Below are 12,500 nucleotides of genomic sequence, written 5' to 3'. Positions count from 1 at the left end.
CAACCTGACGGTGCTGAAAGCTCACAAAACACAGGGCTTCCCACAAGGCCAGCCACTTTGAGGCAGCTGTAAGCGCACCACACACACCCTACGTGGGGTGGGGAGGGAAGGAGCAGGGGTCGACCCCACATGCCTGCAAACCTCTAGAGCGGCCTTACAATGCTCGCTACTCTATGGACCGGCAACGGCAATTGAAACCAACCCTAAAATTCTTGCACAGTTGGCAGCCTTCCTTGGCACAAGACCAAACAGCGCAGCGAACCCGTGCAGCACCAACCCAAGGGGACAGCCTTCCCCACACACTCTGGAGGAGAAGAGGCTCCCTCGGGCTGAGTCACACAGCTCAAGATACTCGCTCATTCACGGAAAACTTGGGAAACAAAACCTGCTGACACACACCACTTATGCATCGCATGAAGATTGCCATTGTCCATACACTTGTGCAGGTGCGATGGAAATATTTTCTCGTTTTGGTGTATGCTATATTTTTACAGACAGCTACCGACAAACGGTAGAAATTAGCGGGGATAGGCCTCAGACATTACCCAAAGCTCCGGGAACGTGAGCGACGCAAGACGAATGGGCATTTTAAAGCAGATCTATGGCAGTTACTGACAGTGCCTGGCGTGGGTTACTTGTCTCCGTTGTCGAGAGGGGAAGACGACCCATGTATATGTAAAGGGCGATTTTTTTAGCAACCGTTAAGGCTGTTTTTCCCCTTCACTTGTATCGAGAGGGAAGCAAAGAACATGTATGGCGTGTACGTTTTTTTACGAATTTTCATTAGCAATCTAACGACATGAATTGCGAAGACGTTTTTTGAACAATTGTATTCCTTTCCCAAAACATCGAGTGCTAGTGTATAAAACCGCTAGAGAAAATAAATTGGCAGGCGAAACTTAAAAAGGAGAGACCCATGAACAGCATGGCCAGGCGGCTCACCTCGACGTTTTTCCCCCGAGCAAAGTCCGCCGAGACCCCCTGTATCCCACGGGGATGTACTGGCGTGCACTTAAAGGTTGATGCCGCTCTGTTACTTGGGAAACGAACCACAAGCCAAATCCAGCTAATTTGTGAATGACTTAGCTCTCCTGCTTTCTCGAGAACGTGCTTTTTTCGTCGGATGAAACTTCCACAGGCTTTTCCAGCAGATTTGCACCTGCACTCAAAAAAGTCAAAATTTTTACACATAGACCCCATCAAACGGGAGAAATTGGCCCGGATTGCTCTCATGTGCGTTACGGGGCATCGTTTCTCTCGCGCCGAATTCTCTCGAGCTGGGAAATCGCTCATTTTTGCGTCGCCAAATATCGTACGAACGCCGTGAAACTTCCACAGGCTTTTTCAGCAGATTTGCACGTGCACTCAAAAAAGTCAAAATTTTTACACATAGACCCCATCAAACGGGAGAAATTGGCCCGGATTGCTCTCATGTGCGTTACGGGGCATCGTTTCTCTCGCGCCGAATTCCATCGAGCTGGGAAATCGCTCATTTTTGCGTCGCCAAATATCGTACGAACGCCGTGAAACTTCCACAGGCTTTTTCAGCAGATTTGCACCTGCACTCAAAAAAGTCAAAATTTTTACACATAGACCCCATCAAACGGGAGAAATTGGCCCGGATTGCTCTCATGTGCGTTACGGGGCATCGTTTCTCTCGCGCCGAATTCTCTCGAGCTGGGAAATCGCTCATTTTTGCGTCGCCAAATATCGTACGAACGCCGTGAAACTTCCACAGGCTTTTTCAGCAGATTTGCACGTGCACTCAAAAAAGTCAAAATTTTTACACATAGACCCCATCAAACGGGAGAAATTGGCCCGGATTGCTCTCATGTGCGTTACGGGGCATCGTTTCTGTCGCGCCGAATTCCATCGAGCTGGGAAATCGCTCATTTTTGCGTCGCCAAATATCGTACGAACGCCGTGAAACTTCCACAGGCTTTTTCAGCAGATTTGCACGTGCACTCAAAAAAGTCAAAATTTGTACACATAGACCCCATCAAACGGGAGAAATTGGCCCGGATTGCTCTCATGTGCGTTACGGGGCATCGTTTCTCTCGCGCCGAATTCTCTCGAGCTGGGAAATCGCTCATTTTTGCGTCGCCAAATATCGTACGAACGCCGTGAAACTTCCACAGGCTTTTTCAGCAGATTTGCACGTGCACTCAAAAAAGTCAAAATTTTTACACATAGACCCCATCAAACGGGAGAAATTGGCCCGGATTGCTCTCATGTGCGTTACGGGGCATCGTTTCTGTCGCGCCGAATTCCATCGAGCTGGGAAATCGCTCATTTTTGCGTCGCCAAATATCGTACGAACGCCGTGAAACTTCCACAGGCTTTTCCAGCAGATTTGCACGTGCACTCAAAAAAGTCAAAATTTTTACACATAGACCCCATCAAACGGGAGAAATTGGCCGGGATTGCTCTCATGTGCGTTACGGGGCATCGTTTCTCTCGCGCCGAATTCCATCGAGCTGGGAAATCGCTCATTTTTGCGTCGCCAAATATCGTACGAACGCCGTGAAACTTCCACAGGCTTTTTCAGCAGATTTGCACGTGCACTCAAAAAAGTCAAAATTTGTACACATAGACCCCATCAAACGGGAGAAATTGGCCCGGATTGCTCTCATGTGCGTTACGGGGCATCGTTTCTCTCGCGCCGAATTCTCTCGAGCTGGGAAATCGCTCATTTTTGCGTCGCCAAATATCGTACGAACGCCGTGAAACTTCCACAGGCTTTTTCAGCAGATTTGCACGTGCACTCAAAAAAGTCAAAATTTTTACACATAGACCCCATCAAACGGGAGAAATTGGCCCGGATTGCTCTCATGTGCGTTACGGGGCATCGTTTCTGTCGCGCCGAATTCCATCGAGCTGGGAAATCGCTCATTTTTGCGTCGCCAAATATCGTACGAACGCCGTGAAACTTCCACAGGCTTTTCCAGCAGATTTGCACGTGCACTCAAAAAAGTCAAAATTTTTACACATAGACCCCATCAAACGGGAGAAATTGGCCGGGATTGCTCTCATGTGCGTTACGGGGCATCGTTTCTCTCGCTCCGAATTCCATCGAGCTGGGAAATCGCTCATTTTTGCGTCGCCAAATATCGTACGAACGCCGTGAAACTTCCACAGGCTTTTTCAGCAGATTTGCACGTGCACTCAAAAAAGTCAAAATTTTTACACATAGACCCCATCAAACGGGAGAAATTGGCCGGGATTGCTCTCATGTGCGTTACGGGGCATCGTTTCTCTCGCGCCGAATTCCATCGAGCTGGGAAATCGCTCATTTTTGCGTCGCCAAATATCGTACGAACGCCGTGAAACTTCCACAGGCTTTTCCAGCAGATTGGCACGTGCACTCAAAAAAGTCAAAATTTGTACACATAGACCCCATCAAACGGGAGAAATTGGCCGGGATTGCTCTCATGTGCGTTACGGGGCATCGTTTCTCTCGCTCCGAATTCCATCGAGCTGGGAAATCGCTCATTTTTGCGTCGCCAAATATCGTACGAACGCCGTGAAACTTCCACAGGCTTTTCCAGCAGATTTGCACCTGCACTCAAAAAAGTCAAAATTTTTACACATAGACCCCATCAAACGGGAGAAATTGGCCCGGATTGCTCTCATGTGCGTTACGGGGCATCGTTTCTCTCGCGCCGAATTCTCTCGAGCTGGGAAATCGCTCATTTTTGCGTCGCCAAATATCGTACGAACGCCGTGAAACTTCCACAGGCTTTTTCAGCAGATTTGCACCTGCACTCAAAAAAGTCAAAATTTTTACACATAGACCCCATCAAACGGGAGAAATTGGCCCGGATTGCTCTCATGTGCGTTACGGGGCATCGTTTCTCTCGCGCCGAATTCCATCGAGCTGGGAAATCGCTCATTTTTGCGTCGCCAAATATCGTACGAACGCCGTGAAACTTCCACAGGCTTTTTCAGCAGATTTGCACGTGCACTCAAAAAAGTCAAAATTTGTACACATAGACCCCATCAAACGGGAGAAATTGGCCCGGATTGCTCTCATGTGCGTTACGGGGCATCGTTTCTCTCGCGCCGAATTCTCTCGAGCTGGGAAATCGCTCATTTTTGCGTCGCCAAATATCGTACGAACGCCGTGAAACTTCCACAGGCTTTTTCAGCAGATTTGCACCTGCACTCAAAAAAGTCAAAATTTTTACACATAGACCCCATCAAACGGGAGAAATTGGCCCGGATTGCTCTCATGTGCGTTACGGGGCATCGTTTCTGTCGCGCCGAATTCCATCGAGCTGGGAAATCGCTCATTTTTGCGTCGCCAAATATCGTACGAACGCCGTGAAACTTCCACAGGCTTTTCCAGCAGATTTGCACGTGCACTCAAAAAAGTCAAAATTTTTACACATAGACCCCATCAAACGGGAGAAATTGGCCCGGATTGCTCTCATGTGCGTTACGGGGCATCGTTTCTCTCGCGCCGAATTCTCTCGAGCTGGGAAATCGCTCATTTTTGCGTCGCCAAATATCGTACGAACGCCGTGAAACTTCCACAGGCTTTTTCAGCAGATTTGCACGTGCACTCAAAAAAGTCAAAATTTTTACACATAGACCCCATCAAACGGGAGAAATTGGCCGGGATTGCTCTCATGTGCGTTACGGGGCATCGTTTCTCTCGCTCCGAATTCCATCGAGCTGGGAAATCGCTCATTTTTGCGTCGCCAAATATCGTACGAACGCCGTGAAACTTCCACAGGCTTTTTCAGCAGATTTGCACGTGCACTCAAAAAAGTCAAAATTTTTACACATAGACCCCATCAAACGGGAGAAATTGGCCGGGATTGCTCTCATGTGCGTTACGGGGCATCGTTTCTCTCGCGCCGAATTCCATCGAGCTGGGAAATCGCTCATTTTTGCGTCGCCAAATATCGTACGAACGCCGTGAAACTTCCACAGGCTTTTCCAGCAGATTGGCACGTGCACTCAAAAAAGTCAAAATTTGTACACATAGACCCCATCAAACGGGAGAAATTGGCCGGGATTGCTCTCATGTGCGTTACGGGGCATCGTTTCTCTCGCTCCGAATTCCATCGAGCTGGGAAATCGCTCATTTTTGCGTCGCCAAATATCGTACGAACGCCGTGAAACTTCCACAGGCTTTTCCAGCAGATTTGCACCTGCACTCAAAAAAGTCAAAATTTTTACACATAGACCCCATCAAACGGGAGAAATTGGCCCGGATTGCTCTCATGTGCGTTACGGGGCATCGTTTCTCTCGCGCCGAATTCTCTCGAGCTGGGAAATCGCTCATTTTTGCGTCGCCAAATATCGTACGAACGCCGTGAAACTTCCACAGGCTTTTTCAGCAGATTTGCACCTGCACTCAAAAAAGTCAAAATTTTTACACATAGACCCCATCAAACGGGAGAAATTGGCCCGGATTGCTCTCATGTGCGTTACGGGGCATCGTTTCTCTCGCGCCGAATTCCATCGAGCTGGGAAATCGCTCATTTTTGCGTCGCCAAATATCGTACGAACGCCGTGAAACTTCCACAGGCTTTTTCAGCAGATTTGCACGTGCACTCAAAAAAGTCAAAATTTTTACACATAGACCCCATCAAACGGGAGAAATTGGCCCGGATTGCTCTCATGTGCGTTACGGGGCATCGTTTCTCTCGCGCCGAATTCTCTCGAGCTGGGAAATCGCTCATTTTTGCGTCGCCAAATATCGTACGAACGCCGTGAAACTTCCACAGGCTTTTTCAGCAGATTTGCACGTGCACTCAAAAAAGTCAAAATTTGTACACATAGACCCCATCAAACGGGAGAAATTGGCCGGGATTGCTCTCATGTGCGTTACGGGGCATCGTTTCTCTCGCTCCGAATTCCATCGAGCTGGGAAATCGCTCATTTTTGCGTCGCCAAATATCGTACGAACGCCGTGAAACTTCCACAGGCTTTTTCAGCAGATTTGCACGTGCACTCAAAAAAGTCAAAATTTTTACACATAGACCCCATCAAACGGGAGAAATTGGCCGGGATTGCTCTCATGTGCGTTACGGGGCATCGTTTCTCTCGCGCCGAATTCCATCGAGCTGGGAAATCGCTCATTTTTGCGTCGCCAAATATCGTACGAACGCCGTGAAACTTCCACAGGCTTTTCCAGCAGATTTGCACGTGCACTCAAAAAAGTCAAAATTTTTACACATAGACCCCATCAAACGGGAGAAATTGGCCCGGATTGCTCTCATGTGCGTTACGGGGCATCGTTTCTCTCGCGCCGAATTCTCTCGAGCTGGGAAATCGCTCATTTTTGCGTCGCCAAATATCGTACGAACGCCGTGAAACTTCCACAGGCTTTTTCAGCAGATTTGCACCTGCACTCCAAAAAGTCAAAATTTTTACACATAGACCCCATCAAACGGGAGAAATTGGCCCGGATTGCTCTCATGTGCGTTACGGGGCATCGTTTCTCTCGCTCCGAATTCCATCGAGCTTGGAAATCGCTCATTTTTGCGTCGCCAAATATCGTACGAACGCCGTGAAACTTCCACAGGCTTTTCCAGCAGATTTGCACCTGCACTCAAAAAAGTCAAAATTTTTACACATAGACCCCATCAAACGGGAGAAATTGGCCCGGATTGCTCTCATGTGCGTTACGGGGCATCGTTTCTGTCGCGCCGAATTCCATCGAGCTGGGAAATCGCTCATTTTTGCGTCGCCAAATATCGTACGAACGCCGTGAAACTTCCACAGGCTTTTCCAGCAGATTGGCACGTGCACTCAAAAAAGTCAAAATTTGTACACATAGACCCCATCAAACGGGAGAAATTGGCCGGGATTGCTCTCATGTGCGTTACGGGGCATCGTTTCTCTCGCTCCGAATTCCATCGAGCTGGGAAATCGCTCATTTTTGCGTCGCCAAATATCGTACGAACGCCGTGAAACTTCCACAGGCTTTTTCAGCAGATTTGCACGTGCACTCAAAAAAGTCAAAATTTGTACACATAGACCCCATCAAACGGGAGAAATTGGCCCGGATTGCTCTCATGTGCGTTACGGGGCATCGTTTCTCTCGCGCCGAATTCCATCGAGCTGGGAAATCGCTCATTTTTGCGTCGCCAAATATCGTACGAACGCCGTGAAACTTCCACAGGCTTTTCCAGCAGATTTGCACCTGCACTCAAAAAAGTCAAAATTTTTACACATAGACCCCATCAAACGGGAGAAATTGGCCCGGATTGCTCTCATGTGCGTTACGGGGCATCGTTTCTCTCGCGCCGAATTCTCTCGAGCTGGGAAATCGCTCATTTTTGCGTCGCCAAATATCGTACGAACGCCGTGAAACTTCCACAGGCTTTTTCAGCAGATTTGCACCTGCACTCAAAAAAGTCAAAATTTTTACACATAGACCCCATCAAACGGGAGAAATTGGCCCGGATTGCTCTCATGTGCGTTACGGGGCATCGTTTCTCTCGCGCCGAATTCCATCGAGCTGGGAAATCGCTCATTTTTGCGTCGCCAAATATCGTACGAACGCCGTGAAACTTCCACAGGCTTTTTCAGCAGATTTGCACGTGCACTCAAAAAAGTCAAAATTTTTACACATAGACCCCATCAAACGGGAGAAATTGGCCGGGATTGCTCTCATGTGCGTTACGGGGCATCGTTTCTCTCGCTCCGAATTCCATCGAGCTGGGAAATCGCTCATTTTTGCGTCGCCAAATATCGTACGAACGCCGTGAAACTTCCACAGGCTTTTTCAGCAGATTTGCACGTGCACTCAAAAAAGTCAAAATTTTTACACATAGACCCCATCAAACGGGAGAAATTGGCCGGGATTGCTCTCATGTGCGTTACGGGGCATCGTTTCTCTCGCGCCGAATTCCATCGAGCTGGGAAATCGCTCATTTTTGCGTCGCCAAATATCGTACGAACGCCGTGAAACTTCCACAGGCTTTTCCAGCAGATTGGCACGTGCACTCAAAAAAGTCAAAATTTGTACACATAGACCCCATCAAACGGGAGAAATTGGCCGGGATTGCTCTCATGTGCGTTACGGGGCATCGTTTCTCTCGCTCCGAATTCCATCGAGCTGGGAAATCGCTCATTTTTGCGTCGCCAAATATCGTACGAACGCCGTGAAACTTCCACAGGCTTTTCCAGCAGATTTGCACCTGCACTCAAAAAAGTCAAAATTTTTACACATAGACCCCATCAAACGGGAGAAATTGGCCCGGATTGCTCTCATGTGCGTTACGGGGCATCGTTTCTCTCGCGCCGAATTCTCTCGAGCTGGGAAATCGCTCATTTTTGCGTCGCCAAATATCGTACGAACGCCGTGAAACTTCCACAGGCTTTTTCAGCAGATTTGCACCTGCACTCAAAAAAGTCAAAATTTTTACACATAGACCCCATCAAACGGGAGAAATTGGCCCGGATTGCTCTCATGTGCGTTACGGGGCATCGTTTCTCTCGCGCCGAATTCCATCGAGCTGGAAATCGCTCATTTTTGCGTCGCCAAATATCGTACGAACGCCGTGAAACTTCCACAGGCTTTTTCAGCAGATTTGCACGTGCACTCAAAAAAGTCAAAATTTTTACACATAGACCCCATCAAACGGGGAGAAATTGGCCCGGATTGCTCTCATGTGCGTTACGGGGCATCGTTTCTCTCGCGCCGAATTCTCTCGAGCTGGGAAATCGCTCATTTTTGCGTCGCCAAATATCGTACGAACGCCGTGAAACTTCCACAGGCTTTTTCAGCAGATTTGCACGTGCACTCAAAAAAGTCAAAATTTGTACACATAGACCCCATCAAACGGGAGAAATTGGCCGGGATTGCTCTCATGTGCGTTACGGGGCATCGTTTCTCTCGCTCCGAATTCCATCGAGCTGGGAAATCGCTCATTTTTGCGTCGCCAAATATCGTACGAACGCCGTGAAACTTCCACAGGCTTTTTCAGCAGATTTGCACGTGCACTCAAAAAAGTCAAAATTTTTACACATAGACCCCATCAAACGGGAGAAATTGGCCGGGATTGCTCTCATGTGCGTTACGGGGCATCGTTTCTCTCGCGCCGAATTCCATCGAGCTGGGAAATCGCTCATTTTTGCGTCGCCAAATATCGTACGAACGCCGTGAAACTTCCACAGGCTTTTCCAGCAGATTTGCACGTGCACTCAAAAAAGTCAAAATTTTTACACATAGACCCCATCAAACGGGAGAAATTGGCCCGGATTGCTCTCATGTGCGTTACGGGGCATCGTTTCTCTCGCGCCGAATTCTCTCGAGCTGGGAAATCGCTCATTTTTGCGTCGCCAAATATCGTACGAACGCCGTGAAACTTCCACAGGCTTTTCAGCAGATTTGCACCTGCACTCCAAAAAGTCAAAATTTTTACACATAGACCCCATCAAACGGGAGAAATTGGCCCGGATTGCTCTCATGTGCGTTACGGGGCATCGTTTCTCTCGCTCCGAATTCCATCGAGCTTGGAAATCGCTCATTTTTGCGTCGCCAAATATCGTACGAACGCCGTGAAACTTCCACAGGCTTTTCCAGCAGATTTGCACCTGCACTCAAAAAAGTCAAAATTTTTACACATAGACCCCATCAAACGGGAGAAATTGGCCCGGATTGCTCTCATGTGCGTTACGGGGCATCGTTTCTGTCGCGCCGAATTCCATCGAGCTGGGAAATCGCTCATTTTTGCGTCGCCAAATATCGTACGAACGCCGTGAAACTTCCACAGGCTTTTCAGCAGATTGGCACGTGCACTCAAAAAAGTCAAAATTTGTACACATAGACCCCATCAAACGGGAGAAATTGGCCGGGATTGCTCTCATGTGCGTTACGGGGCATCGTTTCTCTCGCTCCGAATTCCATCGAGCTGGGAAATCGCTCATTTTTGCGTCGCCAAATATCGTACGAACGCCGTGAAACTTCCACAGGCTTTTTCAGCAGATTTGCACGTGCACTCAAAAAAGTCAAAATTTGTACACATAGACCCCATCAAACGGGAGAAATTGGCCCGGATTGCTCTCATGTGCGTTACGGGGCATCGTTTCTCTCGCGCCGAATTCCATCGAGCTGGGAAATCGCTCATTTTTGCGTCGCCAAATATCGTACGAACGCCGTGAAACTTCCACAGGCTTTTCCAGCAGATTTGCACCTGCACTCAAAAAAGTCAAAATTTTTACACATAGACCCCATCAAACGGGAGAAATTGGCCCGGATTGCTCTCATGTGCGTTACGGGGCATCGTTTCTCTCGCGCCGAATTCTCTCGAGCTGGGAAATCGCTCATTTTTGCGTCGCCAAATATCGTACGAACGCCGTGAAACTTCCACAGGCTTTTTCAGCAGATTTGCACCTGCACTCAAAAAAGTCAAAATTTTTACACATAGACCCCATCAAACGGGAGAAATTGGCCCGGATTGCTCTCATGTGCGTTACGGGGCATCGTTTCTCTCGCGCCGAATTCCATCGAGCTGGGAAATCGCTCATTTTTGCGTCGCCAAATATCGTACGAACGCCGTGAAACTTCCACAGGCTTTTTCAGCAGATTTGCACGTGCACTCAAAAAAGTCAAAATTTTTACACATAGACCCCATCAAACGGGAGAAATTGGCCCGGATTGCTCTCATGTGCGTTACGGGGCATCGTTTCTCTCGCGCCGAATTCTCTCGAGCTGGGAAATCGCTCATTTTTGCGTCGCCAAATATCGTACGAACGCCGTGAAACTTCCACAGGCTTTTTCAGCAGATTTGCACGTGCACTCAAAAAAGTCAAAATTTGTACACATAGACCCCATCAAACGGGAGAAATTGGCCGGGATTGCTCTCATGTGCGTTACGGGGCATCGTTTCTCTCGCTCCGAATTCCATCGAGCTGGGAAATCGCTCATTTTTGCGTCGCCAAATATCGTACGAACGCCGTGAAACTTCCACAGGCTTTTTCAGCAGATTTGCACGTGCACTCAAAAAAGTCAAAATTTTTACACATAGACCCCATCAAACGGGAGAAATTGGCCGGGATTGCTCTCATGTGCGTTACGGGGCATCGTTTCTCTCGCGCCGAATTCCATCGAGCTGGGAAATCGCTCATTTTTGCGTCGCCAAATATCGTACGAACGCCGTGAAACTTCCACAGGCTTTTCCAGCAGATTTGCACCTGCACTCAAAAAAGTCAAAATTTTTACACATAGACCCCATCAAACGGGAGAAATTGGCCCGGATTGCTCTCATGTGCGTTACGGGGCATCGTTTCTCTCGCTCCGAATTCCATCGAGCTTGGAAATCGCTCATTTTTGCGTCGCCAAATATCGTACGAACGCCGTGAAACTTCCACAGGCTTTTCCAGCAGATTTGCACCTGCACTCAAAAAAGTCAAAATTTTTACACATAGACCCCATCAAACGGGAGAAATTGGCCCGGATTGCTCTCATGTGCGTTACGGGGCATCGTTTCTCTCGCGCCGAATTCTCTCGAGCTGGGAAATCGCTCATTTTTGCGTCGCCAAATATCGTACGAACGCCGTGAAACTTCCACAGGCTTTTTCAGCAGATTTGCACCTGCACTCAAAAAAGTCAAAATTTGTACACATAGACCCCATCAAACGGGAGAAATTGGCCGGGATTGCTCTCATGTGCGTTACGGGGCATCGTTTCTCTCGCTCCGAATTCCATCGAGCTGGGAAATCGCTCATTTTTGCGTCGCCAAATATCGTACGAACGCCGTGAAACTTCCACAGGCTTTTTCAGCAGATTTGCACGTGCACTCAAAAAAGTCAAAATTTGTACACATAGACCCCATCAAACGGAGAAATTGGCCGGGATTGCTCTCATGTGCGTTACGGGGCATCGTTTCTCTCGCGCCGAATTCCATCGAGCTGGGAAATCGCTCATTTTTGCGTCGCCAAATATCGTACGAACGCCGTGAAACTTCCACAGGCTTTTCCAGCAGATTTGCACGTGCACTCAAAAAAGTCAAAATTTTTACACATAGACCCCATCAAACGGGAGAAATTGGCCCGGATTGCTCTCATGTGCGTTACGGGGCATCGTTTCTCTCGCGCCGAATTCTCTCGAGCTGGGAAATCGCTCATTTTTGCGTCGCCAAATATCGTACGAACGCCGTGAAACTTCCACAGGCTTTTTCAGCAGATTTGCACCTGCACTCAAAAAAGTCAAAATTTTTACACATAGACCCCATCAAACGGGAGAAATTGGCCCGGATTGCTCTCATGTGCGTTACGGGGCATCGTTTCTCTCGCTCCGAATTCCATCGAGCTTGGAAATCGCTCATTTTTGCGTCGCCAAATATCGTACGAACGCCGTGAAACTTCCACAGGCTTTTCCAGCAGATTTGCACCTGCACTCAAAAAAGTCAAAATTTTTACACATAGACCCCATCAAACGGGAGAAATTGGCCCGGATTGCTCTCATGTGCGTTACGGGGCATCGTTTCTGTCGCGCCGAATTCCATCGAGCTGGGAAATCGCTCATTTTTGCGTCG

Source organism: Lampetra fluviatilis, unplaced genomic scaffold (genome assembly GCF_964198595.1).
Source record: "Lampetra fluviatilis unplaced genomic scaffold, kcLamFluv1.1 SCAFFOLD_541, whole genome shotgun sequence".
NCBI lineage: Eukaryota > Metazoa > Chordata > Hyperoartia > Petromyzontiformes > Petromyzontidae > Lampetra > Lampetra fluviatilis.
This window is presented reverse-complemented; position numbering follows the sequence as displayed.